Raw genomic sequence first — 13596 nt, 5'->3', positions numbered from 1 at the left:
GTGATGTATCAGCTGGGCTGTTGTTGTTGAGCTTGTTGTTCTTCTTCACCTTCATGACCCTCTAATCTGGACTTAATGCAGCTTGAAAACACACTTTAAAAGAACATCCTCAGAAGAACAACAAATAGAGATCACCTTAAAGCATCAACCTTTTCTTCAGTCTGCTCCTCAACTTGTTCCTTCTCCTGGTCTGATACGACATCGGGCCTTTTGAGGAGCAGGAGCAAGTTTTCAGAAATGCATTGTTTGAGATCTTTAGTGCATCCCCCTTGACGAGAAGGCGGCTGGGTTACAGTCTGAGAACATGCTAATTGGATTTTTCCTCCCAGATGTAAATGAGCTGTCCTGATTTGAAACGAGTTCTGCAATCTGAGCGTTTTGTAGATCTGATGATGATAATTACTGAAGTCCTCTGCGGCCAACGGCTCTGGAGTGTGGAGCGATGTCTGCCCCTCCTCCGACCTACATTCTCCTCGTACCTCCCTCCTCCTCTGAACCCTGATCCCCTTCGTCTGAAGATCAGACCTAACGATGAAGACGAGCAAGGCGAGAGTGGGCTTGTTTGTGGGCGCAGCGGGGGGTGAGGAGATGAAAGAGCAGTCGTATCCACACAGATCACGTCACTCCCTCTCCTCGGGGGGAATCCTCTCTCTCTCTCCCGCTGCCTGTCAAACTGCTCTTTGTCTCACTGTTTATTTGACACTCTAATTATTCACTCTGATTCTATCTCAACATAACTGATCCCTCTCACATGAAGTTTCTCTCTGATTTTCTGCACCCGCTCGCTCTCTTGCTTCAATATTTCATCATCCGGTTTCTCTCTCTCTCCCTCTCTGTCTGCTGTTGTTTTTTATGAATATCTGAATGTTTGCAGAGATAAAGATGTGACAGAGCTTTGCTTCTTCTCCCTAATAGCTGAAAAATGAGCGACTGACGGGTCTTAGATTTGCTCCCCTCTTTCATTTATTTCATATAATTGATTGTTGCTCAGACGGAAAGGAAGAAAAGTATTCAAGTCAGAGTTGCAATTAATAATTTCTTCAATTCTAAATGCATTCAAAACCATAAGCAATAACCAGGTACAGCACCATTGAGACACTCTGTAAGAGACTCTGGAGACACTAACTACTATGAGAATAAATCATAGCTTTGCTCAGTTGAAAGGCAGTTTGAAAGAAGAATAGTATTTGTTGTGTTTTTATATCCGGGCAGTTGATCGAGTTGTGAGTTACAGCTTTGTGTCGTCTTTGTTAGCTCCTGTGCTGGGGGAGGGTGTACAGTAGTGTGATAGACAGATAAGGGGGGGGGGGTGTTTGCAGTAGAGAGGTGCAAATTGAAGCAGTTTTGAGTCTGAATGAAGAGAGGGCGACAGGCGGAGCGGAGCAGCAGACTCATCTGGTTTCCTGATAATAAACTGAATGTGCAGCAGCGAGCGAGGGAGGGACGGCAGCCCAGAGGGATGAAAGGAGAGAGAAAATGACTTCTTCTTTTCATACATATAGATCACCTTGTTTCTGTAACATACATGTGCACACAGCCTGCTGCTTTTATGAAATTCATAACGGCACAGAGGTCTGAGGATCTGATGAAATCTGGGTCACACATCACCGTGAAGCAGCCTCACCTCACTTTCAGGAACCACTTTGCACATTTTCACCGAGCTGCAGCCTGCGTGCACCGTGCACGTGTTTGTGTTTGTTCTCTTCTTTCAAAACAAGCTGCTCAAGTGCATCACATCTCAGATTCTGTATGCCAAGGCAGGAGGGGGGGGAGGGTGTTAAATCCCACCTCTGTCACTCAGGAACAATTCCCAGCAGGCCCGAGAGCGAGTCAGCGCTGAAGTTGCTCCACAGTCGGGTGATTCTCAGAGCCTGCAGGCAGAGGCTCTCCTCTAATCAGACCGCCTCATTTTCATTTTTATGAAATCTAAATCAGAAGAGTGTTTCACACCTGCGCACACTTCTCTGCCTTCTTGTAAATTCTTCTCTCGTCCTAAAAACATTTGTTTCACCTCTGATTTTGCTAAGCCTTTTTTTTTCCTGAAATGTTTATTGCAGTTGACCTTTAGGGCCCAAGTTTAACAGATTATTACCAAGCAGATTTCCACCTTTAATATTATTTTTAATAAACTGAATTCAGCGTGTCACCGTCGCTTTCAATGATGAGAAAATATTTTCACCATCATGAAAAAAAGTTTCTGCAGGTTTGTTTGTTCAGACTCGTCTGATGTCGATCATTGAGCAGAAACATCCTAATTATCTTTTTCAACATCCGCCTAAATGAACATTGAGCTTGATGTTGTATTGTCTGATTGAGAGGAGAGGAGGAGAGGAGAAACTAGGGAGGAAGGACGACTGAAGAGGATCTCTCCCTTTCTGTTCCTCTCGTCCCGTTCTTCAAATCTCTCCGTCTCGTGTGTTGTTGCTTGCTTAGCTCTCTCTTATGTGTCAGTATGCTCACATGCTCAGACTCCTCCCCCCCGTTCTCTCATCGCAGACTCTCTCTCCCTCTGTCTCTCTCTCTCTGTGGAGGCGGCCAATCAGGCGCGAGCAGAAGACGGAGACTTTGCTTGCAATGAATGGAGGAAGAACGAGTGCTCCGCCTCCCCTCCCTCCCTCCCTGTCCACCACCACAGCTTCACACACACACACACACACACACACACACACACACACACACACACACACACACACACACACACACACACACACACACACACACACACAGACACACACACTGGATGCTGAACACACAGTCCCAGAGTGGATCAGCCCAGCTCAGCGTGTTGAAACAGAAACCAGACTGCTCTTTGTTTTAATTATTTTAGAGAAGCTTTTCAAATTCACCTGCCAGTCTGTGACACACACACACACACACACACACACACACACACACACACACACACACACACACACACACACCACACACATGCACACCCTCTGTATTATCAGCTGATAAAAACCCTTGCAGTGAGGCGTTGCAGATTTCATTTGAATGTGTAAATTCCAATTAGGATTAGCTTGTTTTCTCTGCCCGCGCTGATAGCGGCTTTAGCATCTCGCCAGAGGAAGCGTCGGCCTACTGGAACTCAACGACAAGCTGATGAGGCCAGATTAGCTCCTTTCAACTGTGTGTGTGTGTGTGTGTGTGTGTGTGTGTGTGTGTGTGTGTGTGTGTGTGTGTGTGTGTGTGTGTGTGTGTGTGTGTGTGTGTGTGTGTGTGTGTGTGTGTGTGTGTGTGTGTGTGTGTGTGTGTGTGTGTGTGTGTGTGTGTGTGTGTGTGTGTGTGTGTGTGTGTGTGTGTGTGTGTTGTCTGAAGGGGCGATCACCAACACTCTTCTGGATAATTGTTGTACACTTCTGGATATCCGTTTGTGCATTGGATAGAGCGCACAGCTGCACGAGTGGTTGTGCTGCCAGGTCACAGGAAGTGTGTGTGATGAGTGAAGAGTGCAGCTGCAGACAAACAGTAGAAGAAGAGGGGAAAGATACTCGCCACCATTTTTTACCACTGGGATTTTTCTGCACACGATAAAAACATATTTCAGTCGTCTGATCTGAAGCGACCAACACGGAGGAGAAAGAGAAAGATGAGAGCGAGGCCGAATTACTTCCAAAGAAATGGGCTCATAACGCAGGGCTGGACATTATAAGTGACAGAGTCCAGCTGATTGCACGTTCAGCTGGCGGCTTCACTGCTGTCCCTCCTGCGAGCGCGCTCGCTACGCTCAAATTGTACACTCACACACAGATTTTAACGCAGGTTTTCTCTACTAAAACACACGTTTGGTAAAACCGTTTTAAAACCATCAGATCCCGACAAAAGCTGAGCTTATGTCAGCATTCAAAGAAAACAAATCACTGGAAAAGTTGAGAGTGACAGCAGGACGAAAACAGAACAGAGAAAAGTTTGAGCCACAGTGGCAGACAGCTGGAGGAGCTGGAACACGCTGCAGCTACTTTTCCCCTTAAAGTTACAGACGAGATCATGGTAAAGATAACAGTTCACAAAGCATGTTAGCCCTTAAGAGAGCTCCTAAAGATCTAAGGATGAAGAGTTTCTCACAGAGAAGAAAGAAGGAGAGAAAGGTGATCATAACAATTCCAGTCAGTTGACTTTTGCATCAGAATGGTTCAAGAGTCAATTGGTGACTGTTCCTGTGCCAGCGGTTACAAAGGTTGGGTCAGTGATATATTTTTTTATACAGTGGAGATTCAGTTTTATAGGCTACATTTATAAACTTTAATACAATAAATATCGAGTCATATCGAATATCGACATTAAGCAAAAAAATATTGTGATATCAAATTTAAGCCATATCGCCCAGCACTATGCTCAGATGATGAGATTAAAGATGTTCGGTCACAGCTGCACTTATCTCCACTAAGAAGCCCACTCTCACCTCAATCACTCATGGTAACGACTGAGAACACACACAATACACACGCTATAACAATTAACATGATCCCCGCCGTCTTGCTGCACCTACACATCGCCACACAAACACACACAAACACACACTCCTGCTAAAGTGAACACACACAATAATTGGCTGTTAGTGACATTAGTGTAGGAAGAGTTATATCTGCTCATTTGGAAGATTAAAAGCCAACCCAAATGGATGTCATCCCCCTGACGACACACACACACACACACACACACACACACAGAAACACACACACACACACACTCTTTTCTTACCCACTAATGGAGATGAGTTGCGTTAATGTGTCAGTGTGTGGCCCTGATGAATTATAATGCTTTTCAATGGTAAAGTGTTATTCTGAGACACAAACACACTCGCTCTTGTTCCCCTTACCCATAACACACACACACACACACACACACACACACACACACACAGCCGTCTATTAGAGCCTTACTGGTCCCAGTGGGCCTCTCTCAGTGTCTCTCGTGGCGACCGTTAAGCAGCAGCAGAGCTTTCATTAGGACGCCGCTCGTGTCCTCGGGACGCCTCAGCACAATTAGCTCTTTCACTTAGAGGCCTTTATGTTGCTGCTAACGGCCGTATTTCACTCCAGCTCCAGGTCTATTTTACCGACTCTAAAGTGCGACTGGTCGTGTCGTTCATCACGCTAACGTACGGGACAGAGCTCTTTGTTCTCCAACTGTCTCATATTTTCATGTTTACATTAAAAGCAGTGATATTTAATCATTCTCACACCAACACTCAGAGAGCGCAGTGCATCTTTCTGCGCTACACCAATCCAGATTAACGAGGATGTTTGTCTGTTAATACCTCTTACTGTAATGAACGCAGATTCCTTCCACTGTTTGAGCTCAAAAAAATCTGTGGGCCTCATTCAACGACCGATCTTAGAGGGGAAAATGTGTTCTTAAAAACCACTCAATAATGCACCGTCATCTCAGCTTTGCAAAACAATCTAACGAGAGGAAAGAGAGAGAAAATCAAGTAAACATTCCTGTCAGACACTCCCAGCGCCTCGTCGAGCTCCCTTGTTCCTCGTCCAGAGCTTAGTTGGAAATAGACTCACCGTGTACTTGAAGCGTAGCAGAGAGTGGCGCTGTTGGCACGCTCCAGAGAGGGACAGTGGCGCACGCTGTGGAATTAAGAGCATTGAGTAGAGTGGCAGCGAACGATGCTGTAGTGCGTGTCACTGACGGATTATGTGGAAATTGGCAGTAAGAACAGCTTCAAGAATCTGCCAAAGACTTCTCTAAGAATCCTCTGAAAACATAATGATGACTGAAACAGGATCCATCACACAGCGGTGTATCAGTGTTCATCCCTACAGAGTTTCTCACTGTTCATTCACTGCTGAGTGCTTACAGGTCCGTTCATCATGTGGATTAAAGAACCTGATGAGAAGCTGCTGGGAAGTGATCAGAGGAGGGGGTAACAGAGTGGGAGTCTGTGTGTCAGTGTGTTAACAGTGTGATCATTTAGAAAAATAACTCTGGACATTTTGGAAAATCCTTATATAAAGAGGTTGAAGCCTGTAACCATGACAACCAGCTACCTCTAAACTCGTAACTATAGTAAATTTGCTTCGGTGCCTAAACAGCGTTCATAAACTGAGAAAAAAGACAAAGGTACAAGACTGTGCACATATTTTTCTTCCTGACTCAAGGAACTACAAATCCCACGATGCATTGCGAATGATACTTCTTTAATGTAACTTCAGTCGTTGTTATCGTGTTTATGCTGTTAATACACGTGTGTGTGTGTGTGTGTGTGTCTGTGTCTGTGTCTGTGTCTGTGTGTCTGTGTCTGTGTGTGTCTGTGTCTGTGTGTGTGTGTGTGTGTGTGTCTGTGTGTCTGTGTCTGTGTGTGTCTGTGTCTGTGTGTGTGTGTGTCTGTGTCTGTGTCTGTGTCTGTGTCTGTGTGTGTGTGTCTGTGTCTGTGTGTCTGTGTCTGTGTGTCTGTGTCTGTGTGTGTCTGTGTCTGTGTGTCTGTGTCTGTGTCTGTGTGTCTGTGTGTGTCTGTGTGTCTGTGTCTGTGTCTGTGTGTCTGTGTGTCTGTGTGTGTCTGTGTCTGTGTCTGTGTGTGTCTGTGTGTGTGTCTGTGTGTGTGTGTCTGTGTGTGTCTGTGTCTGTGTCTTTGTCTGTGTGTGTGTGTGTGTCTGTGTCTGTGTGTGTCTGTGTCTGTGTCTGTGTGTCTGTGTGTGTCTGTGTCTGTGTCTTTGTCTGTGTGTGTGTGTGTGTGTGTGTCTGTGTGTATCTGTGTGTGTATCTGTGTGTATCTGTGTGTGTCTGTGTCTGTGTGTGTGTCTGTGTCTGTGTCTGTGTGTCTGTGTCTGTGTGTGTCTGTGTGTGTGTGTGTCTGTGTGTGTGTGTCTGTGTGTGTCTGTGTCTGTGTCTGTGTGTGTCTGTGTCTGTGTGTGTCTGTGTCTGTGTGTGTCTGTGTCTGTGTCTGTGTCTGTGTGTCTGTGTGTGTCTGTGTCTGTGTCTTTGTCTGTGTGTGTGTGTGTCTGTGTGTATCTGTGTGTGTATCTGTGTGTATCTGTGTGTGTCTGTGTGTCTGTGTGTGTCTGTGTCTGTGTGTGTGTCTGTGTCTGTGTCTGTGTCTATGTGTGTCTGTGTGTATCTGTGTGTGTGTGTGTCTGTGTCTTTGTCTGTGTGTATCTGTGTCTGTGTCTGTGTCTGTGTCTGTGTGTGTGTCTGTGTGTGTGTCTGTGTGTGTGTGTGTGTGTGTGTGTGTGTGAGATGGCGGTTGCTGGAGTCTCTTTGTTGTCACTCTTCTCTCATCAATATTCACAGTGTTGATAATGAATTCTGGCTGCTGCAGCTCTAATTGTCTCCAGTGGAGCTCGGCTCCCCGGCTTCCTCCTGTTAATTGCGTGTTTTTAGCTCAACTAAAACATGTTATTATGATCGGGCCCCTGGGTGGAGCAGCTACACACACATACACACACATACACACAGACACATACGCACACACAGAGACATTTTGTACACATTTATGTACAAGCATACTAAGAATGACATCTATTCTCGTGCTGCGTTCAAGCCCTGCAGGCCTTTTTCTTGGTCAAACACTGCTGAACGTGTTTGTGTCATTTATTAGTTAGTTAATAGTAGATGAAGATTTTAATTCATCTCCTGAAGGAAAATCCTTGAGAGCTGCTCAAAGTCGGGGTACCCAGAACCCTATTGGTGAAAAATGTAAAATGTTAAAGTCTGTCTTAGGTAGCTTGTGAGGGGTCAAACTATAGTGGGTTCATTCTGAATCCATAGCAAACATTTTCAGTTTTTCTACTTCAGTTAAAGTTTGAGTCACTCACTGCTGCCAAAGTAACATGGACTATAATTCTATTAATGCATGTTAGCAACTTAAAGTTAATTCAAGAAAAATATGTTAATTAAAGGCTCAGTGTGTATATTCCACCACCAGGGGGCTCTCACTCAAAACAATAACAAAAACATGAAGTCCAGACTGGCGGGGAATCATGGGAGTGATTCTCTCTTGCTACTCCGACCCCCCCACCTGCGATGAAAACAAACTGAGTTAAGCGTAGTCATGACGACCAGGTGAACCCGACCTGAGGAGGAGAATATGTTTACAGACGAGCTGATGTATCAGAGTATAATTTACATGAAGTTTTTTATCACAGCAGCTTTCAGGAGCAGCTCACGCTTCCTTATGCAGAGCCGCGGTCATTGACGTAACATCCCGTGTTTCCATGGCAACATAAACATTCTGTCTGTCATACGGGCCGCCACAACACGTCCTGTTACAACTATTAATTTAGGATTTCTCTGGCTTTGATAACGGTTGGAAACATTTTAGATAATGTAAGAACTCAATAACAAACATATGTATAACAGGTTTAGTCATTTTTTTATTAATGTAGATATTTCTAGTGTAAACATTTGAATAAAATTCTACATATTGTAAATTTTAACTCAACATCGGAGGTAGAAACTACAGAAACCTACGTAAATAAATGTATTTGTAAGTAGTGATTTTACATCTTAAGTCTTTAAACATGAATCATGACAAAGTACTCACTCAGTGGAAAATGCTGCAGGTAGCTCGGTTTCATCCTGTGGACTTAAAATAAACCCAGACAGGAAGGATAGGGATCAGAGTTCATGAATAAATCTGCAGAGTGCTTCTCAATATGCAGGTCCATAGTTTAGGGTCATGCAGGGACACATTTAGAGGCACCGCTCCACCTGAGTGTGTGTGTGTTGTTTGGGACATTTGTCACCTCCGGTCCGGTGTGTCAGGGAGTCTGAGCTCGCTCCTCCTGACTGCTGAGTGTCAGGCCGGCCGGCGTCATCCATCACTCTGGGAGCCGTGTGTGTGTGTGTGTGTGTGTGTGTGTGTGTGTGTGTGTGTGTGTGTGTGTGTGTGTGTGTGTGTGTGTGTGTGTGTGTGTGTGTGTGTGTGTGTGTGTGTGTGTGTGTGTGTGTGTGTGTGTGTGTGTGTGTGTGTGTGTGTGTGTGTGTGTGTGTGTGTGTGTGTGTGTGTGTGTGTGTGTGTGTGTGTGGTTGGTTTTGTGTTGCTTCATTTGTCATGCTGTCAATCACAGCCTTGGCATGCACATCACTGAGGGGTTACCGTGGATACAGAGTGACAGCAGCTGTTTATGATGCTCATTTAGTCCGAGGGGTTTACGTGTGGTCACCTGGCTACTGAAGAATGTGAACATAATGAGAGGCTGAAGAGGGTTTTTAAACACTCAACATGTGGCCGCAACATCTGCTGTTCTGACTGACCGGGGACGTTTGTGTCATGACTTTAAAGCACCTTTTGTTTTGGTCCTTTAACACCGCCTGTCACACATGAAGTGACAAAATCTTTGAACCAATCAACAGACTGCAGTGAGTCTAACTCCACCCACTTGGCACCCCAACAGAGGGTTGGCAATATAATAGGACTGTACGGATCGCTTGGTTTGGTACCATTCCTTAACTTTTGACAGTGAAAACGCCAATAAATGCATACTGTACCGTACCGTACCAGAACGTACTGTACCGTACTGATCGGAACCTGAGAGTTTGGTGGAGGCGGGGCTTTAGAGGGGCCGTATCCCACCAAAACGATGCAAAATATGCCACAAATTCAGTAAAGCTGCTGTCATGTTCTCTGTGTTGTTGTCCATTGTGTTGACTCGTATTACGTTGTGATGACGATATGTAAAAGAGGTAACGGAGCTCGGGTTGGGCCCGGAGCAATGTGGGTGCAGGTCAGCGGGGGACTGTGGAGGGGGGGCAGGACAGATCAAGGGACTTGACTTGTACAAAGGTCTTAATTGTGTCTACCTTTGCTCTCTGTGGTCCTGGCCCTGTTATCATGACATGTTTAGACGGAGCTGTTACCTTTTAGCCTATAAGTCTTTACCTCCACTCTCTCCTCTCTCTCTCCATCTCTCTAATCACATTACCCCCCTCCCCCCTTCTCCTCTCTCTCTCAGCAGTAAAGTGTATTATTGATGCTTGTATTCCATCGGGCGGATTGCTTCAGGCTTTGTGTTCTGCTCCTCTTATCCTCTCCGTCGCTGAGGATAATTTCATCACGGCTCTTTGTGGCTGTTTGGTTTGTTTAACACGAGCAAGCTGTGTGTGTGTGTGTGTGTGTGTGTGTGTGTGTGTGTGTGTGTGTGTGTGTGTGTGTGTGTGTGTGTGTGTGTGTGTGTGTGTGTGTGTGTGTGTGTGTGTGTGTGTGTGTGTGTGTGTGTGTGTGTGTGTGTGTGTGTGTGTTTATATCAGGCATTAGCTTTCTCCTCCTCTTGGGTTATTTTTGCATGGTGGCTTCGGGTTGAACATCCTCCCTCAGGGCTCGGAAAGCAGTAACACACACACACACACACACACACACACACACACACACACACACACAGATGCAGTGTAATGCAATAAAGTGTCAGAGGAAGGTTTCAGACGAGCATCATTTCACATCACAGTGTGTGGGCGGACTTAGAGCTTTAACACACACACTCTTTTTACCTCTCTCCCTTTTTGAGCACCTGTTTTTATGTTGCACACTCAGATGGGTGAGTCAGAGTGGGGGGGGGGGTGAGGTAGGGGGAGACAGGTGATGAGCCTCTCACTGTTTACTGCACTATTTTTTGTTTTGCATGCATTTTTACATTTTATTATTCAGATATTTGCTAATTAACTTAACTTAGGTGTTTCTATTGAAATATATGACGTCTACATTGCGGGTCCATACAGGTTGATAACAAGCACTAACATGAGTCTCTAGTCCGTCTACAAACCCCCCAATGATGAGAAAAGTCCATCCTCTCCGTCTTCTGCCTGCTCCACTTTTCAGAAAATGTGTGCTCAAACAGGCTGTTTGGAGATTTTCCCTTCATGACATCACAAAGGGCAGTAGCCCCTCCCCCAGGTGGGTGACACTCCCACAGTTAGGTGTTTGTTCTGAGCCTGCCTTCTCACCAACAATTCTAAGAAAGAGCAGAACAGGTGCTCGGGAAAAACTTCACGTCTGCAGTTTGAACTCAGCCTACAGGGGGCGACAGAGAGTAGGATCATTAAAGGTCGACTGCACTTTGTGATGCTCGTTTCCATCCCTCTGGGTCTGGACAACATCTGTTCACAGGACTAATAGAATCACTGTGTCTGCTCTAAATGACAGCACACACACACACACACACACACACACACACACACACACACACACCAGCTAATTGGTTCATTTCTGCCTGGTCTGTTGTAGGCAGGCCAAATGAAGAGTAACCATAAATTTGATCGATGTTATCATGCACGCACACACACGCACACACACACATGCACGCACACACACACACACACACACACACACACACACACACACACACACACACACACACACACACACACACACACACACACACACACACACACACACACAGTGCAGACCTGTGCCAAACAGCCACTCTCCCACTCACTGTGCTTCAGCCAAACTCCATTACATCCATTAGCTTATCTGCACACAGAATCGAGGAGATCGAGAGAGGAAGACGATCTGACTCTGATGACACAGCCGTCCCACGCAGGAACAGAGTGTGTGTGTTATAGAGTGTGTGTCTGTGTCTGTGTGTGTCAGAGTGTGTGTGACGGACAGAAAGGGCGATGTAGTGATAACAACAAAGGCAAAAGGTGCATCTCTCTGCTCAAGGGTTCTGCACATGCTCAGTGAGTATCAGACCCTGTGTCCATCGAGCGGTTTTCTTTCTGAGCCCCAGCGTCTTTTTTCAATTGTTTTTGATGAGGAGAGAGCGTTTGCAGCAGCAGGCGCCCTCCGGGAGAAAAAACACAGTGCCCAGGGCCTTTTTTCCGAGAGCTCCAAGCGCTCAAGTTGAAAATTTTTCAAAAGCAAGTTTTAGTACTTTTAACAAGGCCACTCTCGAGACCACTTTTTGAAGTTCTCCAGAGTGGCTTCTTCAGTTCTAAACTTTCCGGCGGCTAGAGCTAGAAGTTTTTAGTCTGTGGGTCGTTGGGGTCACATGTCCCAAGGTTGGACTGGGTCTTCAGTTTTGTAGGTTGGTGAAAGATGGAGTCTCAAACCACCACCTCGGTGAAGGGATGTTTTTTTCCACCAGATGTTGTCGGTCTGTTACTCTGAGCTGTGTCACAGGTTGTGTACTTTATGTGTTGTGTGTTGTATCACGTCACACGCTGTGAATCTGTCTGACACTTTAAAACACATTTCACACATTTAGATTTAGAAGTCTGAAGGTTTTATTGATTAAAGAATGCAGAGCAGCTGGGTTTGTGCTTCTATAATCTCATGATGATGACACTCCTCTGCCCCCTTGTGGTCACAGGCTGAAATTGCAGCGTCAGTGCAGAAGAGAGATCACCTTAGACACATGATCTCAAACAGACAGTGTTTCATTTTCAAGTAAAAGCCCTCATTAGCGGTCTTCCTGTAGCTTAGATTCCCATATTTGATATAAAGTTTTCACTTTGTGTAATTTAAATGTTATTGTGAGGATTGTTGGCAGCATGAAGTTTATTTAAATCTCCTCTGACCTTTAATTGATGTGCAACGGATGATTATTCTTTTGTCTTTGTATTCATCATAATGTTAACGGAGCATTCTGGTCCTTGGGCTGTATGTGTTGGTCTTAAAGGCAAACTTAAAAACAGAAACCGCTGTCACATCACTCTCTTTAAAGCCACCGAATGTCATTGAAGTAAAGGGAGATTTTACTTTGCACAACAAGTTGGTTCCTGGTTAGTGCAGCCTTCATTACTTTGTAGATTTGTGTGTTTTTCAGGTGTTGTGCATCATCGAGAAACACCGGCTTCACACAATCACACAAGCAGAGTGACTGATTTTGGCAGAAATTTTCATCTTCTGCAAGCTTTAATTCCAATTTTTGTAAATTGAGTCTGAGAGAGCGGTGTGAAAACATCATCTTCCTGGGGCGCCTGTAGCCAAGTGCAGGGGTCCCCAAACTTTTCACCCCTCGACCCCCATAATAACGGTGCTAGACATCCAGAGGGGACCCCCGTTGTCCCAGGAAGTGGTTTAACATTTCACCTCTCCAAACACGGACATTAGATCAACACACAACAGCCCAAACACCAAAAAACACTCGAAGCAGAACACACAGAATCTCTGAAGCTACTTGCTTAAAAATATACATGATCACAATGGTGGGTAAAATATGCAATTTTATGTTTTTGGAAGGACTCTCTTAACTCCCCTCTCAGTATCTCGCGATCCCATCACTTTAAAAACCACTGGCCTAGTGGTTAATGTGCTCGCCCCATGAAAGGAGTCAAATCCGACCTGTGGATCCTTTACTGCATGTCTTTCCCTGCTCTCTCTTCAGATTCCTGACTCTATCCACTGTCCTGTCCTGTCTTTCAAATAAAGGCATAAAAAGGCCCAGAAGATAAACCTTTTAAAGAATCCTCTTCCTCTGTAACAAAGACGTCTATCTCTGTAGAGATCCTTTCTGTAATGTTGTCACTCACTCACCTGTCAGGGATTGTTTTGCAGGCAATCCCAAAAATATTGTAAAAAAGTTACAAATAGTGAAGTACATTTAAAAGCAGTGAAGACTGAACACCACAGAAATCATAAATCATTCTTTTAAAACTTCTCTGGTAGATACCCATGATGCAACAGTGCCACCTGCTGGTGAAACA

At 45.1% G+C, this 13596-nt stretch overlaps 1 protein-coding gene across 1 annotated transcript in view; it reads left to right on the top strand.

Moving 5' to 3' along the window:
* mast2 (microtubule associated serine/threonine kinase 2) overlaps positions 1-13596 on the top strand; it is a 160886-nt gene that overhangs the window by 81264 nt on the left and 66026 nt on the right.

The sequence above is a fragment of the Labrus bergylta genome, chromosome 6 (assembly GCF_963930695.1).
Source record: "Labrus bergylta chromosome 6, fLabBer1.1, whole genome shotgun sequence".
Classification (NCBI taxonomy): domain Eukaryota; kingdom Metazoa; phylum Chordata; class Actinopteri; order Labriformes; family Labridae; genus Labrus; species Labrus bergylta.
The sequence above is the reverse complement of the archived record's forward strand: the minus strand, read 5'-3'. Positions and strand labels throughout refer to the sequence as shown.